The sequence below is a fragment of the Phyllopteryx taeniolatus genome, chromosome 11 (genome assembly GCF_024500385.1).
Source record: "Phyllopteryx taeniolatus isolate TA_2022b chromosome 11, UOR_Ptae_1.2, whole genome shotgun sequence".
NCBI classification, from domain to species: domain Eukaryota; kingdom Metazoa; phylum Chordata; class Actinopteri; order Syngnathiformes; family Syngnathidae; genus Phyllopteryx; species Phyllopteryx taeniolatus.
This window is the reverse complement of record NC_084512.1, coordinates 17,387,293-17,405,205: the sequence shown is the minus strand read 5'-3', so window position 1 is coordinate 17,405,205 and position 17,913 is coordinate 17,387,293. Positions and strand designations below refer to the sequence as shown.

General features: G+C 39.6%; 1 protein-coding gene across 4 annotated transcripts in view; it reads left to right on the top strand.

The window, feature by feature from the left end:
* Positions 1–17,913, top strand: part of LOC133485612 (golgin subfamily A member 7B-like) — a 238,568-nt gene that overhangs the window by 25,185 nt on the left and 195,470 nt on the right. The gene's annotated exons all lie outside the window — the stretch shown is intronic.

The following is a 17,913-nucleotide window of genomic DNA, read 5'->3' as shown; positions in this document are numbered from 1 at the left end:
AGAGTTAGATTTAGCATTTAACATTTTATATTTAATGTTTATATTTGCATTTATATTTAACATTTCAATATATATTTAATATTTAGTTTTAATATTTGTATTTAAATTTAAGTTTTATATTTAGATTTAGATATATATATTTAACATTTACCGGTAGTTTTAAGACATATATATTTAAATTTACATTTAAGATTTATATATATGTTTTACATTTATATATAGATTTAAAATTTCAATATATATTTAACATTTAAAAGATTTATATTTAGATATATAATTAACATTTAGATTTGAGATTTAGGTGTAACATTTAATATTTGGATTTAACTATAAAGATGACGAATTGTTCTAAATGTGCAGAAAAGTGACTCAAAAATTCACCAGTTTTTTAAAATACGTTTTGAAGCGAAATGTGACAAAATGTTGCTGTTATTTGTGGCGTGAGCAGCTTTACAAACGGCACCTCATAGAGAGGTCTCTCTGAGACAGCACGCTCGCAGCTATTCCCTGTGCACATTTTAGCCTTTAATATTCTTATATGTGAGACTTGGTTTCTCTCACTCAGTTGTTTCCACACCAATAAAGATCCATCAAATCAAAAACAATGCATTTTTTTGTCCGTTTCGGATGAGGATGTCCATTTGGATGACTCTCAACCCAGCTGTGTACTGTAATATGAGACGCAAAAAAAACTAGTGTCCGGACATGAGTGATGAGTCTTTTAATTCATCGAGAAAGAGCCAATTAAAGGTGCATTAATGCTCAAGTTTACAAAATGTTCGCCATCACCCCTAATAAGACTCTTCCGTTGCATATTTGAGGCTGATTCGCAAATGTAGCTGAAGATGGTGATCGTGATGTAGGATGGTGATCTAGTGACTGCATATGATTCTCCACTGTCTCATTAAAAATACAATACAAAATGTTTTAGGATATTCAGCCTTCGGGTGAAATTCAAAGATGAATCTAATATACCGTTCACATTTTGACATCATGAGACCAAGACGACACGCAATAATTGATGAGCAGTACCTCGACATGGCGAGGCTTCAAACAGGATGTTCTCAGATGGAAGTGGCCACTATTCAGCTCTTTGTTAGAGAACAGCAAGTTGTGCTAAAATTACTGACATAGTCAACAGTTGGACATGTGCATTCAAAATATTAGGGAAGGTCAAATTTAGTTCTCCTATAATACTATACACTATTATAGTGTATTTTAGGGTCATATTAGGATTTCACTCTAAAGCTAAATATGCCTTTTTGTGAGGTATTGTTATGAGGTTTTTACCCATAAAGTGCAAAACAACAACAAAAAAAACCTCCCCTAAAAGATTACCTACACTTTCATAAAAAGTGGCATCTACGAAGAGCCACCAAGTTTATTTACGCAGCCATAATGCAATGCTTCAGTGCACATTGTCTAATCCAATTTGAACTGTGTAAAACAGAAAGCTAGCTAAAATAAAAACCAGTATACATAGGATCTTAGGTTTAGCGCCATAGTCTATCACTAACCTACGCTAGCTAGTAATACTCATAGAGTAAATATTTGTAAAAAAAAAAAAAAAAAAAAACACTTCTCGGCCAAATCAAACGATCAAATGAAAAACAGTAAGTATGGCAGTAACTGAGCATGCCGCTTGTTGTTACGTTGTTGTTAAGCCGCTGCGCAAACTAGTTTCCTGTGCGTTTTTAATAAACTCTCAATGACGTGTCTCGATACTGTAAACCGGAGGATCCCTGTATCTAAATGCATGCTGATAAGAGTCACTCCCATTTTGGACAATTTTACGCTTCCTTCTTTGTGGGACTGTGCCCTGCTATCTACATTTCTTTTATTTCAACTTCCTGTCATGGTCAGGTGTCCCGATGCTTTCATCTTAACAGGGCACACTTCGAATATAATTGAATTCTATAATTATCCGACTCTGCTTTATTTCTTTGAGCTGACATTGCACTTAAAATCATGACTCTATAAAAAAATTGCACAAAAAAAGGCTAAAAGTAGAAAGTGAGGGAGTGTGCAACGATACAGAAGAGAGAACATCCAGAACATTCCTTAGATGAGGGGCTTCTTTCAAAAAAAAAATTTTAAAAGCCCCAGTCATCATATTTTTTCTATGTATTTAAATTTTGTTTTTGGGGTTCTTTTATTTCCACCTGAAAACATTTGGAGGGCATGGCAAATCAGTGCAATCTTCCCTCCCCAAAATGTAAATTCCCTGCCTGGTGAGATAAAAAGATGGCATCCTTGAAAGAAGAACACAAAGACAAATGTGCACACTACGTGAGCGGCTGACAAACTGTCACACTGCTCCTGACGTGTCCCTCCCATTTGAATCCGTCACTTTTCCGTATGCATGATTAAGCCGTCACAAGGTTGCTGCTTTTGTGTTGCCTCTGGGAGAAAATGTCCTACTGTGAGCGACTGAGAAAGTGGAAAGAAAGAGCATCCATAAATAAACAACAACCTCCTGCTTTTTGCTCAAATTAGCGGCACATTCCTTGGGAATGAGCGTCTACAAATATGCACTTCAGCTGCCATCAGCGCTTTAGGGTGTTTGGTGCGCTCGCAGCGGTACATTTGGTGAACTCCTTGTCAGTGTATATGCGACGTGAATGAAGACAATCTTGAGGAGAAAGTTGTCAGTCGTCGTCCTCCTTGTGTCAATGCCCACGTCGCCTTGTCCTTTCTCCTCTGGGAGTCTTGGTGGCACTAAAGTGATTAGAAACACGCACGCACACACTCGTGCACATGCACGCACGCATGCAAAAACTCCTGCTACTTACTACTGAATTACTATGATCCACTAGAGGCCAGAACCAATCTATGGGCATCCTATAAAAAGGAACTGAGAAAAAGTAAAACTAGATAATAAAAAAATTATTATCCATGCACGTAAAGTTGGAAGTAGGTAGCAATAATAATTTATCCTCCTCGGCCAGCAGAGCTTCACATAAAATGATATGCTAATTATTAATTTCTATTAAAAACTGTATTGGCCCTTTAAGAAGAAAATGCGCCAGCAATAAACACTTACAGCAGAGACTATGACGTCAAAGACCATCGAATTTGGAATTCAAAATATTTTTAATCTAAAGTCTAAGGGGGGGTTCAAGGTTTGAATCTGAGCTCAGCTCGTGTGTGGATGTTTCCCGTGCTTGAGCGGTTTTGCTCTGGCTTCCGGCCACGTCCCAAAAACATGCATGTTAGGTTGAATAGAGACACTCAATGGTCCATGAGAATGGTTACTTGGCTATTTGTGTCTTGCGACTGATTGGCACCCAGTCCAGAGTGGGCTGCGTAAATTGGTAAATTGGCTTTATTGAGTTATAAACAGTAGTTTAAAAAAAAAAAACAGCTTGAATGTTAAAACTTTAAACAGCCTTACATTGGATAAACAGTAGATTTTATTTAGGTGATTTTGGATGTTGTGCAGCTCTTGTCATAATGCATCCAAGTGAAAGCAAACGTTTTTCTGCTCTGTCTTTCGCAATTTCACTCCCGTTTGCTTCGGCTATGTGCTCAGCTACGCTGCTGCCCCATCCAATTATGTGTGCAGGAAACATGCGAGGCCCTTCAAAGTAAATACATATTCATTGAAATGCCAACACAGGGTGAGAATGGTGTGTGTTTAATACTGCTCTCTTCCAAGTACAGAAAAAAAGATGTTTTGTTGATTTCACCGCTCCAAACTTGTTATGCTCTACGTGTTCACTTATTTGTGCTTTTGCCCAGTTTTTGTTTTCAGTTAGTGCGCTAATGATGACTTGTTTACTGGCTTGTTTTGAAGCACTATTCAAGCTGCATGCAAGTGTTTGATTGTGAGTTTTTTTTTTTTTTTTTGTGGCTTTTTTGTGGGGAAATTGTTTTCCAAGTACTTCCTTGCAGCAGAAAAGCACCGTTTGGAAAGAGGTATGTTAATGAATAACCAGTGGCTTTATTATTCTTGTCAGCACTGCAGTCATTATTTCATATGAGACGTTTTGTGTACCTTCAAAAGTGAATAGTTACTGTGGAATTTAATCATAAAAATGGTGCATAACCCAACTACGTCACCAGGGCTGCTCAAGTTCTTATTTTTTGGGGAAGGGGTGACTCATGCCGTGCACCCATATGGGTTACTGGGTGCCGTTTTAGCCATGCCCAAAAAAATCATGAAAAGATAAATGGTGAATTTTAAGTTTAGTACTACATCGTTTTCAGTCTTTGCATGTTTTCAGCAGTTATCTTCAAACATGTATAATGTATTTGACTTTAAGCGTGCGAGGAGCTCTGCTCATAAGGTGAGTGCAAATTACTTGTGCAGACGGAGAAAAAAATAATTACATGAACATAAAGTAGCAGTTAAAATGTGCTGGTTTAATAGAATTACTTTGAGATAATGGCCACAACATGAGCTGCGCTTGCAAAATTAGATTTTATACAAGTACAGTGTATAAGTATTACTAAATTAATTGTATAAATTAAAGTAGGTGTAAAAGTGTTGCTGTTGTTACTGTAGTTATACTGTAGTTTGTAGTGGTGTACGTAGAACTGCACTACAGTACAACATACTGAGAAGTGTTTCTAATATGCTGGGTGCCTAATTTATTGTATTTCTTCACGTAGTAGCTGGCAGCTTTTGATTATTTTTTTTCAAGGTCTCTATGTAAAGGGTGGTGATGATATGAACGTGGCTTCTTGCCTGGGCAATTATTCCCTCTGTTGGAGGGAAACAACGTGAGCACTTCACAGCTCAACCAATTCGGCTTAAAGGTGCCTCAGGAAAGTGAGCGCACAAAGTCACCGTGCGCCATAAATGTCACTTTGGGATTGGGCAAAATTGCTCCCCCCCACCCCCCCTTTTTTATTTTTTATTTTTTTTAATTATTTATTTATTTATTTTTTCTAGCTTGGTGTAATGACAAGTCATTTCCTGTGTATTTAGTCTAGTTTAGCACTTATTTGTTCCCATTATTGAACCAATGTTGCTCCTCTATTTTACTAACATGGCACATTATCCTGAGGGGTTTGCTCCAACTGCTGACCTTCCTATAGCCTGTAAGTGTGTGTGTGTGTGTGTGTGTGTGTGCGCATGTGCGTGCGAGCGTGCGCTGACATGGGGCTGAGGGAACAGTGCGCTAATAGAAAGTGTATTGACTGGGCCAGTCACTCATGGCTGCTGTAATAGCTGCTGGGCCACTCTGGGCGCCAGTCGATAAAGTGTTGCTTGTCTCTGCGGGCTGGTGCGAAAGACCTCTGTCAGCAACCGAAGCAAAATTAAATGTTTGATCGACCGCCTTCAAGATGCAGTTTGTGGTGTGTTTGTCCGAGAGTGCATACTGAATTTATTTGCTGTACTTGTTGGGGAAGTTGGGTTTTTATCGAATTTGATATTTAGCAGCTCTAGGGAACAAAACATGGCGGGGAATAAAAACTTTGATTTTGGTGCAAATTCTGGATGTAACATACAGGTAAAGGAGGTAGGGGAATGCAGTATGCTGAATTCATGGTTGACTCAAGCGAGATCGAAAGGTTTTTGTGTGCGTGTTAACCTCTGGTCGCATTTTCATGCGTATCATGTTAGTATTTTGTATCTTTGCAATAGGTGAGGCAGCACGGTGGTCGGCACCTCTGGCTCACAGCTCTGAGGTTCTGGGTTCGAGTCCCGACTGGCCATCCTGTGTGAAGTTTGGATGCTCTCTGTGTGCTTGCGCGAGTTTTCTCTGGCTTTCTCTCACATTCACTAAAAATCTGTATGTTAAATTAAATGACGACACTAAATTGTCCATAGGCGTGAATGTGAGTGTGACTGCTTATTTGTCACGTTAAATGGCATAGACAAAAAAAAAAAAAGCGACACCGATATGTCTGTGATACTTTCTTCCGATTGAGGCTCATTTGGGCAAATTCCCTCATGAAGCTTCATCAAAGTACAACCCGTAGAATTCACACAAAAAGACTGCTTTGAAACAAAATGGACGACTTCCTGTTCAATTTTGGACAATGGTCCTTAATTTTTCATGCATCCTGCGCATGATAGACATGTCCTCCTCCTCATTCATATTAAACACAGTGATTCTGAGAGGGCCAACCAACCACTTGGTACTTGTGCCCTGATCAAAAGATTAGACTTTTTCATGCTTTTAAAGTCCCTGTAAAGTGAAACTAAACATCTTTTGAGAGTATTTACATGATGGCACACAGTTTTAACAGATAAGTAGCAATAGCATTTCTGTTACATTTTCATTAATGTAACAGAAAAGCAAAGCAAACATGGTGAAGCAGCATTTAGCTATTATGCTGCATGCAAATGGAATAAGTTGCCAACAGAAGTGACGTCAGCCCCAAGTGTGCATGTTTTTAAGTCCAGGTTAAAAACTATTCTTTTCTCCATGCTTTCTAGAGCATTTCCACTTTTAACATATTTCTTGCACTGTAAGCTGTTTTGTATTTTTATTTTTTTTTCTCTTTGTTTTAAATGCTTTTAATCAAGTAAAGCACATTGAGTTACCTTGTGTATGAAATGCGCTATATAAATAAATTTGATTTGCTTTGCTTAATCAATTTTCGCAATGAATAATACAGTATGCGACTATTAATGGCAAAAGGTAGACTGTATGCTGACTGAGTTTCAATGCGAATCAAAGTAAATATGGGGGGGAAATGCAGGTTTTGCACAGCACCCATTAATCCATGGTCCTGTGTGGGTGACTGAGTCGTAATCCCTCAAACTGCACTCTTCTGTGTACCTCGACCGCAAACAACTGGCTCCATGGTTACATTGTTGATCCACCAACACGCACGTTCGAAGTCTCTCTGGATGAATGTTTTTTTGGCAGCAAGAATGGAGTCTTAACCGGGAGACAAAATTAACTTTGCGTGGATAAAACCGAGAGATGTGACTTGCACCTTTTCGGTCCGCAGAGAAACAAACAAGTTTGTGTGGAAACTTATACAAAGGTAGTGCTGTATTGCTAAACAGCTCAGGCCATAGCCGCAAAAAAACTGTTTTTTGTGTGTTTCTTGCAGTGCAATAAAAGTACATTTTGGTATTATAGAAATTGGATGAAAACAGTTTTTTAACTTTACAGTATGTTTGAATAAATCTAGAGTAACTCTATCTCAAATCCTCTTTCCACATTGAAATAAGTGGAACTGCCATTATTCTGTTCCATCCCCACATTGTGCTTCTCCTGCTGTTTGCGCCTTGGCCACCAGGAGGGCAGTATAAATATAGATGTACAGACCCAAACAAAAACGTTTCAAAACTGATGGTGATGGTGCTGCAGTAATAATAGTATTTTTTAGCAGAAGATAAAAGAATATATACTTGTGAGTATTGTGATATTGTCTGTCTACATGTGCTGTATGCCATATGTGTTCAGATAACTGTTGCTTAAAGGGTTAGAACACTGCAACATTGACGTGATTCGTTGGCGTTTTGTATTGTGTGTTAGCATTAAGACTATGGTTGTTTTAAATACACATGTAATTCTCTTACGTTTGGTTTGACAGTACCGCAGTTCTTCTCCGGATACCCGGTCTTAGACTTTCTCTAGAGCAGGGGTGTCAAACTTATTTTTGCCGCGGGCCACATTGTAGTTACGGTTTCCCTCAGAGGGCTGTCGTAACTGTGAAACCATAAAAATATTTAATCGCCTCATCATATTTACACACAAAATGTATGAACTAGTTTTGGAATCAGAAATCAAGGGTAATGGGTTTTTGAACTATTATTAATGTTTGGTAACACAAAAATGTTTACAAAATCTCAACATTATCATTTATGATATATGACTATTTGAAATTTTGGTACAGATTTTAACAAGAATCTTGGAAGTTGACACATGATTTTGCCTTTGCGGGCCACATAAAATCATGTGGCGGGCAGGATCTGGCCCCCGGGCCTTGATTTTGACATATGTGCTACAAAGACATAATGTACCTCCTTCTGACCTTCTCTGTACTTTTCCATCAACACCCTCAAGGCAAATAATGCATCTGTAGTACTCTTCCTAGGCATGAAAACATTCTGTTGCTCACAAATACTCACTTCTGTCTTTCCCATAACTTCATTGTGTGGTTCATCAACTTTATTCCTTTATAGTTAAACAACTCTGCACATCACCCTTGTTCTTAAGAATGGGCACTGCGTACAGTATGTGTGTATATTTTTTTTGCGGCTTCCGTAGTTGAAAGCGCATCAGTTATTCTCACATTATCTGTGAATAAAAGTATTTCTATCATTTCTGTGGAAGTTGAGGGGGGGAAAAAAGGCTGGAGAAAATGTTTTAAACTTGTTTGGTATCAGAAGAAATAAAATAAATCCCAGAAGGGAAAAACAATTAAAAAAAATATATATATATTTGTAGAATACCATTGTCATTTGTGTTTTCCATTAGCAAAGAGGGGGGGGGGAAATGCTTAAAATCAGAAATCCGATTTTTGTAGAAAAAAGTAGGAGTTTTTATTTATTTTAAGGCCATATCGCCCAACGCTACCCTTGGGGTTATTTCTAATATATATGCTTGGGCTTATTTCTAAAAATAAATTTGCTCATAGCTATGGCTTGCATTAAAGACTGCAATACTGCAGCTATAATGACATAATAGATCACAGCAGCTCCTTTGATGCATAATGTCTGTCGCTGGAAGGGTCCCTGAAGTAATGCTGGCGTGGGCGGGGTAGTGAGGTTGAGTGACAGCACTGACATTCTGACTGTGGGGGGGCAGAGACAGGTGGCGACACGAGCAAGGTCCCTGTCAGAGGAGGCTGAATTTGGAAGGACTTACTCGACATAAACACAGTTGGGATGAGACAATGCATCACGGGTAAGAGCCTCCTCTTGATCACATGATCCTCGATGGAGGGGGGGTTGTGTCTTTTTGATGCACGGCAGCCTGATGGCGCTAATCCCGCTGTCTCGCCGCTAACCTCTGACACCTGCTTCCCGTCACAACCACGGCGACAAGCCGAAACAAGGTCGTCACATTTGAGTTTGCAAAATACCTCGAGAGGCAGTTCTGAAGCCTCGGCTTCCAACGTCGACCTTTCATCATCCGTCTTTCTTTGTCGTCGCTCGCACGACCTTGACAGACGATTTCCAGCAAAGAGATAAGTGGTACATGTATGCCCAGCGGCAGACGAGGAGTAGAGCGGCTAATACGATTACAGCTAATTTCTGCCAAACTGCTGGTAATGCAGCTCGGGGAGGGGAAAACTTTCAAGTGCAAACAGACACACCCTGCACCGGCATAAAAATCAAAACATCAGGCTGATTGAATTAAAGTAAAATTAACTTTCAAAGGCTACCTCTCTGTGAGCAAAGATCCGATTTAATTTTGCTTTCATACTTGGCGTCAGCACATACAAAGACAACATACCGCATAGTAGGGACCTTGGGCATTTATTTGGGCTAGTTGCTATCTGTCGCTTGTCCTAATTAGGGTCGTGGGTGAGCTGGAGCCTATCCCACCTTACTTTGGGAAAGAGGCATAGTACACTTGGGCTGGTTGCCGATCAATCGCAGGGCACATATAGACAAAAAAAACTATTCATACTCTCATCTATGGATAATCTGGAGTTTTCAATGTATGTTTCTGTAATGAGGGAGAAAGCCAGAGTACCTGCAAAAAACGCATACAAGCACGGGCGAGAACATGCAAACTCCAAACAGAAATTCAAACCACAAAACTCAGGACTGTGAGGGAGACCTATTAACTGATAGGCTACTGCACAGCTAATATTAACGGGATATTACAATATAGGTCAAGTGAGACTGAGGTTTAAAACAAAATGAAAAGGACATGAAAAATGTAGAGCAATAGCAAGAACCAATGTAGACTGCGTGGAATGAGTATGTCGTCTGTCTCCCCAGAAAAACAAACAAAAACAAAAAACATCTACATCGACTGCAATGCTAATCGTTGTTAAATATGCCATCTCCACATAACCTTAATTGGTTGCTAATTCTGCAGTATGCAGTATGATGCCACACTTTAAATTATATGAAAGACAGTTTTTCGGTGCTGCTTTTTTTTTTGCTAGCAATCAGGTTAAAATGTGTGGAGTAGTTCTGTGAATTTTCATTTATAGACTTTTAAGTCGGACGGCCATCGTTCGAGGAAATGTTGTATTTTCACTCACTTTAGTGACAAAGGTATTAGGACACTTGGCGATTGCACCGAAAGTGTTTTTTTTTGGTAACCAAACAGCTTTTATTCTTTTAGGAAAAATATTTTCTGGAGTGTGTCTGTGGGAATTTTTGTCCCTGTAAGAACAAGTCAGAGATTGACTGGTTAGGTGTTTGATGAACCCATTCAACCATGCCTTTACAACCTTTCATGAAACAAGCTTGAATTTAAAAAAAAAAAAAAAAAACATTCGCCACAAAGTAAGGAGCAGTGACTTCTGAAGTATGTGGGATCAAGAATTAGGTTGACCTAATAAATCTATTTTAATGCCTGATTGATTAATTAATTGATTCGGAATATTCTGCCTCTGCTATCCAGTGCTGAAAGGAAAGTTCTTAGTTCGACTTTCTTGACATATACTATACGACTAAGCAACCTAGCCACTCACTTGTCACGTGTACCCATGATGCAACTTTGTACAATTAAGCGGGTCAACTGATGCTATGAACAGGGGCAGCATGCGACAGTGTTTAACACAGATTGCCAGACAGAGCCGCGTTCGCCTACTCTGGAGTAATGAGCCCCTCGTTTCAGATGAATGCGTCTGTTTACAGCTTGTTGGCAAACGGCTATCATTAAATGAAAGGCCCTGATTGGCAAAAGACGCTGGCAATTAGCCGCTTTTGCTCTGCAAACAGAAAGTAATAGCATAAACTCGGTTGGGGCAATGGGCACGTTTAAAATTGGTGTAAATAAATAATCTGTCATTAAAAATCACTCTTGATTCAGTTGATCTTACTGAGTGGGCTTCCTGAGACAGCAGTCATGTTGCCTGTGAACTGTTTCGTACGATGCGACCTGTCATGGGTTGTGTGAGGGTGACTAACGTACGTCTGTTATTTTGTTTGCCGTTCTGCTGGCTTTGCTCGGCTTTGTTGACACACTCGAAGTGACGCTCATGAGAAAACTGTCAACTGCACAGACGTCAAACCACCCAGAGGTTTTAGGAACTTGAGAGATACGGTATCCTTCATTGATTGACACCCAGGTTTGAGGCCTAAAATAATTTACACCGCAATCTGTGAGGTCCAACAGAATCTGTTCCGAGATGCAGGTCAAAATAATGAAAATGGGAAATAATCTGCTTTAGGGTAAAACTGTCACTGTTATAGAACCTTTAATAACTTTATCAGTCATTTTCATATGTACCATGCTGGTATAAAATATAAATTAACTACTGTAATATTCATTTTTAGGTGTGTGGAAAAAAAACATCCAGGAGATTAAACTAAAGCAATCAATTTAAACCTTGAAGGCACTTCATACATTACACTGTGTGCATGTGGCACATTGATACATTGTCAAACACAAATAGCCGCCGGCACCAACTTTACCAAGCAATCAAGTAAGTGCCGCTTATCAAAAGCTAATACAGTCAGCTAATCTGCGCATCTGACACAACTGAATGTAGCGTGACTTACCTTTCGCAAAGCCACCACTGTCTAATTTAACCTTACCTGGTCGTCTACATATTGACGTCCGTTTTCTTCCTCGAGTGAAGGCTAAGTGCTTTTCAGTGTTCTAATGTGTGCACAGTCGTCCATCTCATCCGCTCCACTAATACAACAGTGCCTCATTAATGACCTGCTCCATTCACAGTGTCGACTGCTTTAGAGGGAGGGGAGAGGATGTGTATCATTAGGGGAAGAGAATGGTTAATTCATTCCAGTCTTTAAATGATTAATTTGTTGCAACCTTTTGCCCATTATAACGGTGAACTGCTTCACACTGGAAAGATTTAATTCCTGTAATTTGACATGACCGTAGTGAACTGGTTTTATTGTTGCTGCAATCAAAGTAGGACTTAGCACTGCAGTACAATGCAGCTCATATCCTAGAGACCAAGGCTCCATAGACACGACTTTATCAGAAAGGTTTTCAGGTTTTGAGCCTGTTTGCTTGTCAACAGACTTACTGGATCTTTGCAGCACTATTGATTGTGGCTTTAAGAAAGCCCTAGAGGATTTAGTTTTTGATCAAATGTTTTGCACATTAATCCAATCGAACATGGCCAAATCTTTCCTGCTTGACCACCTTCCCCCTTTTCCTTCTGCTCCTACATAATGCTGATCCATTAAAACAAACTGCTGCCTTTTTATGTCCCCGCAAAGGTAATTTTCTGCTTAGCTAAAACTTTTAATTGAATTTGTGGCTTTTTTGTTGTTGTTGTTGTTGTTGTTACTGCTTCTGGAATCAGTTTATTCAGTTTCAGAATCAGTTTTTTATCCAACACTTTTTCTATACAATTTAATGGCAATTTAATGCTACATTTAAGCGCATGCATATGCAAAATCTGTGTGTAGCATTTATCAGTGTTGGTCTGGCGTGGGTTGTTTTTTAAAAAGATATATTTATACTCTAGACTCGAATGCCCAAGGAAAAGTTGCACTTTGGAGTTTCAACTGATTCATGGCTGTTGTCACGACACATCATGCCCACTTGTGAGCAAACAAGGGATTAACTCAGCGCTTGTTTTGCATTTTTGGACTATTTTCAAAACTTATTTCAAAAGGAGCAGCCGTAATACAGCACAGTGATGAAGTGGTTAGTACATCTGCTTCACAGATCTGAGATTGGTGGCTCAAATCCAGGCCTTTGTGGAGTTTGCATATTCTCCCTGTGCTTGCGGGAGTTTTCTCCAGGTCGAGGCTTCCTCCCAAACTCGAAAAATGTGCACAGTAGGTGGACTGAAGACTCAAAATTGCCCATCGATGAGAGTGTAAACGGTTGTCGATATGTTCCCTCGAATGACTTGTGACCAGTTCAGGGTACAAATCCATTGTACCCCGCCTCTCATCCAAGGTCAACTGGGATAGGCTCCAGTGCAAGTGTAATCCTAATGAAGATAACTAGTAGAGAAGATGGATGGATAAGACTCAGTGTGGGTGTCAAGAGAAGAAGAGCGTGAGTACAGAAGAAGAAGAATATAAATTGTAAGTTCTGAGGAGTAAATAATTCAATTAGTTAATAATTTGTTTCTTTACAATAATTTGAAATGCACTGCATTAATTACGGCGACCAGCGGTCTGATTTTCTCAGCTGTCTAAAGAAGCAAACATGACGTCAGCGATTGGTAGTTACATTTACATACACTTTATTGCACAAGTTTATTGTTGTTGTTTTTTTTGCTAAATATGACACTGGCTTGGAAACAGGAGTTCACAACATTCAGAGATATTCTCCCCTCCCTTTAAAAATAAAATAATCTCCCCATTCTCAAGTGGGAAAATTGGTCAAATGTATTCTGTAGTTAGGGCAGCATGGCGCGGTAGTGGTTAGCATGATCTGCCTCACAATTCTTAGATTTGGCATTCAATTATCGTCAATGGGTTTGTCCTGCAAATGACTGGCCAAAGTCAGTTGGGATAGGCTCCAGCTCATTCGTGACCTGACTGAGGACAAGTGCTAAAGAAAATGAATGAAACTAAAACTTTGAAACTCTCCTTAAATCATGTCACTTGGTACGCTATTGCAGATTTTTGCATCATGCCCCTTAATCTAATTTCCATTGTAGTGTCCCTTAATTGCATAATCATCGTTTTGACAATGGTGGGTGTGACCTTAACACAGATAACAAACTAGAGGCAGAGCACCTGACTATCTGCCTGTTGGCTTTGATAAACTAATTTAAACTGTAGACAGTCTGTCTGTCTGTGATCGTGTGTGTGCGTGTTACAGATTTAGCTCACCGGCTGTGGTTGTCGAGATGACGGCAGTCACTTGGGGGTGGGACATCAGATGTAGCCGTCAACTGACAGGCAGACTTATTACACTGGCTGTCCCCCTCCTGAGTGGAGGCCCAGATACATACAGGATTAGGCCAAATGCTGCCTCGCTTCCCTCACCCACTTTATGCACCGTTTACTTTAGAACTGGGGAACATGCACAGGAAAGGCCAGAGCTGAGTTTCAAACCCAGAACCCAAGAACTGTGAGGCAGACATACTAGTCCTGCCATAAATATTTTTTTTTAAATGTAATTTTTTATTAAAAATTAATTGAACATTTTATTTTGTGAGAGAACTACATTGTTAGTGTGTAATTATGATGTGTAATGGGAAGTTACCAGAGCAGGATGCACCGTGGCGGCACGGTGGACGACTGGTTAGAGCGTCAGCCTCACAGTTCTGAGGAGCGGGGTTCAATCCCCGGTCCCGCCTGTGTGGAGTTTGCATGTTCGCCCCGTGCCTGCGTGGGTTTTCTACGGGCACTCCGGTTTCCTCCCACATCCCAAAAACATGCATTATTTGGAGACTCTAAATTGCCCGTCGGTGTGAATGTGAGTGCGAAGGGTTGTTTGTTTGTATGTGCCCTGTGATTGGCTGGCAACCAGTTCAGGGTGTACCCCGCCTCCTGCCCGATGACAGCTGGGATAGGCTCCAGCACGCCCGCGACCCTAGTGAGGAGAAGCGGCTCAGAAAATGGATGGATGGATGGAGGATGCACCGTGATCATATAATGGTGAAGCAGCATGTGACACCTTTTAATTTTTTTTAACGCCCTGTTCCAAGTAACCATAAACAATTGTATGCTTGTGATCATGACTCAGACCTTGTTTGCTGCTCTGTACAATCTCTCCTCTTTCTTCTCCTCTAAACTAAACTAAAAAAGACAACTCTTGTTTTTTCCGCAGTCTTTATTACAGTACAGTGAGTCGACCTCTATGACACCTTTAAATCAAGAAACATACCGCAGTTTAGTAATCCTTCCTGTCATAAAAGTAAAAGGTTCAGAAGTGCATATTTTACTCAATTCATATTGCACGTCTTAATGATTATGCTATGGTTGAAAAACACACGCACTTGTACAAACACACGCATCATTCGCAATGTATCAAAACTCAGACACAGACATTTACATAGATGTCAATATGCAAGATAACCTGTGCCTTATACCCGTCTGCACATAGACATTACACACACACCCTGCCTGCCACAGTGAAGGTGTCAGTTCAGCATTTTAATTAAAGCTCTTCTCCCTAGCCGTGCAGCAGCAACAGCAAAAAGCTTTTTACCAGAAGAAAGCTTTTGCACTTGGCAAAGCGTCCTCATTTGTAATGCAGTGAGAGATGCATTTGGATTATTGCAGAAGCAAAAAAAAATAAAATAAAATTTATACCTGAGTGAAAAAAAATAAAGAAAGAAATTGTCAGTTAACTGCCAGTTATTTATTCATGATTTAATTTCATTATCATGTGGTTACATAATGACTACGGTCTTGGTCAGAGAGGCGGACACAGTCAAAAGTATAACCTATATGTTGTATTTTACCTTGTAGACAGTGGAACTTTACTTTTTTAAAACATTTTTTTTTTTTAAACTAAATATTTGCTCTTGATAGTGCTGCTGTTTCTAACCAAACCAAATATTTTTTTTAGGAAGTGACAACGCTATAGTTTTGTGTGCTTAGTTTTGCAAAATCAAATGTAAGTGTGGCTGCGAGTGCGAAACAAATGACGAACACCTTATAAGTCACGCCGGCTGCCTGTGATTGGTTGTTTTTCCTCTGGCACGGCTGTTTCTTTAAGGTCAAATTAAAGGCACAAGATAGGGCCGGAGATGGCTTTTTTTTTTTTTTTTTTCTTCCACAGACCATATTTATCATGCTATCACACTGCTGTCAAGTCATAATGACTGTTTTAACAAATATGACAAGAAGTATCAAAAAAATGAAAATCGCAAATTCCTCATTTAAATGTACATTTTTTTTGTGAGTGTTATTATTGGATTTAAAACATACACTAACCAAGTACTGTAGGTTTGGCTGCAATATTTTAATCCTGGAAGGAATTAAGGAGAGCTCTCTAGTTGAGCAAGCTGTCCTTATTACCTTCAAACAGTTATTGTGTGACAGGTTAAAGTTGGTCCTGAAAACCTCTCAGGCCTCCTTGCCCCAAAGGCCTCATCACAATGGCTGCCGCCGGACATCTTATCTCTGTCTGCATGTATTAGCACAAGCTCTCTTTAGTTTTTATTGGTTCCAGGCCGCCGATCTCCATCCGTCGTCTCAAATGCCAGCCGGGGCCTGTGGAGTTGAACCGAGGAGGGTCAGAAGAAGTTTTTTGACAGGGACGCTCCGACAGGCACCGGCAATGAACAGCCTGCTGTTTTGGAGAGGGCTATTGAAGTGCAAATCTCTTTGTTGCTGTCCAACTTGGGCTCGCATCACCATTGTCGGCCGTAACAGCCACTCGCAGTTGCAATTTGTCTTTGACGTTTAATCTAGCTGGACAATGGGTTTTGCAAACTGCTGTGTTTAAGAAGCATATTTTGCCTTTAGATTAAAAGTGGATGGCAGTGTAATGGCAGTCTAGTATAATAATTACACATTTACATATATTTTTTCTTTTTTTAACAAAATGTAAACGTTAAACGTGCATTTCCATCCATCGCCAGTACACTCGTCACCAGCCACTCGCAGGGCAAACTGACAAACAACCCTTCACACATTCACATCAACACCTTTGGAGAGTTTAGTCTTCAGTGAACTTAACATGCACATTTTTGGAATGTGGGAGGAAGCCGGAGTACCCGCAGAAAAACATGCAAGCAAGGGGAGAACATGCAAATTCCACACTGGATATCAAACCCCCAATCTCAGAACTGTGAGGCCGATGTTCTAGCCACCAGTGGCCAGCATTTCCTCCAGTTATTGTTTTTTTTTTTTTATAAACAAAACTTTACCTTCATTTATTAAATTAATTAATAATTTACTAAAGGTTAATGATGGCCATTTCTTCCATAAAAACCCTTTACGTCTAACTTGAAGGAGCTAATTTCATGCAATTATACGAATTGGGCTGAAATTGGGGAATTTGTTATGGCAATTTGTGCAGGTCACAATGAAAAGGCCCTGTGGAGTGAAATATGGTGCCCTGGTGTCAGAGAGCTTGGGTTCAGTCGCAGGTCAAGTGTCCTTCAACCGAAGAAAGACACAAACCACACAACTAAAAACACCCAAGAATGGCTAAGAACAAAACAATGGATTATTCTGAAGATGCATGTTCTAAATTCGATTGAAAATCTGTGGAAGGGGCTGAAACATGCATTCTGGAGAAGACACCCTTCAAACCAGATATGAAGAGATCCCAGAGCTGAGTCAAAGAAGAATATATTTTTATTGGTGTTGTTTTTTTTTTTTTTTAATAAAAAAATAAAATGTTGTTATCACTATCAATAGTTCTTGTTTAACAGGAAACGTCAGGAAGGGTGCACGTTACAATCCTCAAGAGATAACCACAAATCATTTCCTTTTCTCAGGAAGACAGTTTGCTTTGTGCCACCCCCGAGCCACATGTACTGACATTTAGAACTAAATATATTACTTTAATTATGCAGTTGTACATTGTCACAGTCAGGAGACTGTACTCTCTACTTACCGGACTTCCTCAAAGAGTGGCCTCTAGGTGTTTTAATTTGGTGTGCCATCCATTCAAAATAGATCCCTCGATCCCTTTTTCCTACCAGAAAGTGAGGCTATATTCAAATCTTGCCAGCAGTTTTAATACTGCAAACTCCCTCTTTCACTTTAAATAATTTGAGCATTTGTAATTATTCTGCCAAAACATCACATCACCGAAACGCATAAAAGATATCCTCCTCGTTGTCAATTTTAGTGAACAAGATATTTGATCAATGCGGCCTTAAAAAAAAAAAAAAAAAGTTTTACATTGATCTTTCTGTCACATACGAACATTCAAAAGTTTACTGCTAACCAAAACAGCAGCATCTAAC